The sequence below is a fragment of the Anomalospiza imberbis genome, chromosome 10 (genome assembly GCF_031753505.1).
Source record: "Anomalospiza imberbis isolate Cuckoo-Finch-1a 21T00152 chromosome 10, ASM3175350v1, whole genome shotgun sequence".
Classification (NCBI taxonomy): Eukaryota; Metazoa; Chordata; class Aves; order Passeriformes; family Viduidae; genus Anomalospiza; species Anomalospiza imberbis.
This window is the reverse complement of record NC_089690.1, coordinates 10,757,137-10,759,683: the sequence shown is the minus strand read 5'-3', so window position 1 is coordinate 10,759,683 and position 2,547 is coordinate 10,757,137. Positions and strand designations below refer to the sequence as shown.

At 54.0% G+C, this 2,547-nt stretch overlaps 1 long non-coding RNA gene across 1 annotated transcript; it reads left to right on the top strand.

Moving 5' to 3' along the window:
• The first annotated feature begins 247 nt into the window (after nucleotides 1–247).
• Nucleotides 248–2,326, top strand: LOC137479927 (uncharacterized). The gene is made up of 2 exons (XR_011002594.1): nucleotides 248–820; nucleotides 1,252–2,326. It is a non-coding gene; the product is annotated as an uncharacterized lncRNA (long non-coding RNA).
• The last annotated feature ends 221 nt before the right edge of the window (nucleotides 2,327–2,547 follow it).

Sequence of the window (2,547 nt, the reverse complement as noted above, 5' to 3'; positions counted from 1 at the left end):
TGCAGAGCCCTCGCTCACATTGACAAGCTTTATTCAGGTTTATTCACATTGGTTTGCTTTATTTCAGGTTTCCCAAAGTGACATGGGCTGCTTTATTTGGGCTCAGGACCCTCCTTGGCCTGTTGGCCGCTGTTTCCCAGCACTGCACTTCTTCCCGAGGAGGGGAACCAGCCAGCTCTGCCTGCAGCCTGCAGCTCCAGCTCAGGCAGGCAGCTCATGCCGACGGGGTGGCCAGAAACACCATAAGCAGCTGCGGCCGGCAAAGAGGGGTACACAGGTCCGTGGGGCAATGGCAGCACCTGGCCCCAACTTGCACAAGGGTTGCAATGGGGCTGCAACCCAGGAAAAAGCCCTTCCTTGGAGCCCCTTGAACCACGAACGGCAGGAGCAGCACGTCGCTGGAAGAGACTGGTTTGCTCCAGTAGCCTCTTTACAAGCACCAAGGGACAGCTGTTTGGGGACCGCTGGGTTTTTAAAAGGCCACTTACGAGCTTTAACACTGCGCTGGGGGAGAGGGACAGGAGAAGGGGGGTCAGGGAGGGGTGGTTGCATTGACTGCTTAGGACTTAAAGCTGTAAACCTCTTCTTCCCTCTCTCATCGCTGGGACATTTTTATTGGCGAGATGAAGGGAGACAGAGCACAACTCCACAACTTGCTCTTCTTCTAGAGGTTAATGACCCAGTTAGCAGCTCTTGGCTGCATTTCCCGACATTTTGCAGACATCAAGACCCGTCTCCCTGCCAAGTACATTCTGTTCCCTGGAGCTCGGCCAATGCATCTCAGATTACTATGTAATGCGACAAAGAGGGAGAGCTGGAGGTGAGGGTGGGGGCTGGAGGGGAGATACGGGAGCCGTTGGGGAGGGGGCAGGAGAGGGTGGGAGAAGGGGAAACACCACTTCTAAATTTAACAGCTAAGATGGAAATGAAGCTCCCAAGGTACTTATTTGCTGGATAAAACGTGAATCCCAGGATGAATTGGAGTGATGCTTCTGGGAAACAGATGCATTCAGCAAATAATTCCCCCCTGGGGACTGTGCAGGCCTGTGCTTCCTGGATCTGCTGACAGTCGAGCTCTGCTTCTGATGCCCTTGTGCCCAGGACAAATACTGCTGAGGAACTGGGGCTGCTTTCCTGAATGACAGTCCAGTATCCCAAGAGGAACAGGGGCTTAGATAGGAAAATGGGGAATGGGGGGATTGAAGAGGATGAAGTTCCTGCATGGTGTTTTATTTATCTTTTTGTACCCAGAGCACATGATGCTACTCAGGCACACTGTGCTTGGCAAGCCTGGCTGCTCCAGATCCCGACACTTTCACAGTAAAGGAAGGAAGGTCAGACCATAGGGAAGGCTTTCCTGGCTGTGGTTGAACTTGTGGTTTGCATAGACGCTGAGCTGCCAAACTGGTTGGTTGCTGGTGCCTGCCATTGTTTAAGACCAACCTGATCCCACCCTCCACACATGCCCTCAAGCCTTTCCCCAGTGACCAGTCTGCTGTCCTTTCCTGATCCATGCTGGGGTCTTCCCCTGTAGCTCTGAGGAGATCCCATGGCCATAACATGCACTACAATGCCCTTGGCCCTTGTAAACCTTTCCTCACAGGCTTCATGTGCCACATTTCTGATTAAAACCACATTGTTTTCTAGTTGTTTCTTTGAACATGCCTTAAATGTTAGCACTGTTGAAAATGAAGCTTGGGGTCTTGACCCAAGAGGAACTCTTGCAATCTCTCTTCTCCCAGGCTGGCATCTCTGTTACAGTTTTCCCATGCTACCTAGGTGCAGTATCTCCTACTAATTGAGCTCTGGACATTTGGGAACCTCCTATTCAGAGCTGCTTTAAAAGCCTTCCTCAGACCTGCAGACCCATCGTTCCCTGGGCTGCTGCACCACTCTGATGATGTGCCACAAGCCTTTCTCCACTCAGGGCACAGTTTCTGGCACATGGTCATGCCTGTTCTCAGCCCAAACCTTTGCCAGCCCAAACCTTTGCCAGGTCTGCGGTTTCTCTCCCTCCCACCTTCTACACTTGTGTCAGCTCCACATGGTCTGAGCAAATTGCTCATAGACATCCCAGCTGTGGGCACCTCTGCCTGAGCCCTACGCTGATGTAGGAGCTCATCCAGTCCCATTCCTGCTGGGACATAGCCATGGTCCCAATCCCAGCCCATTCCCTCTCCTGTTCTGCCATATCTGCCTGCTCCCACGTTGTCTTTCTTGGTCCAGCCTGGCCTCTCTGGGGCACAGGGTGTGTGGGGTCTCCTCTCCTGCTGCTGGCCAATGCCTGGCTGAGCCTCCTGGCACAGCCCTTGTGCAAGGAGGCGTGCTGGGACATGAGCCTTGAGAGTCACCTCTGACCAAGAGGTGTGGTCAGGCTCAGGAGCAGTGGGTGAAGGTGGGACCCCACTGAGCAAAGCAGGAGGCCTGGGGAGAGCTCAGGGGAGGGGGCTGACACATACAAGGTGTCAGAGCCTGCTCCCAGGACCTGAGCAGGCCCATGCCAGAGTGCTCCGAGCTCTGCTCTCTCTCCGTGGCTGGGCAGGAGTG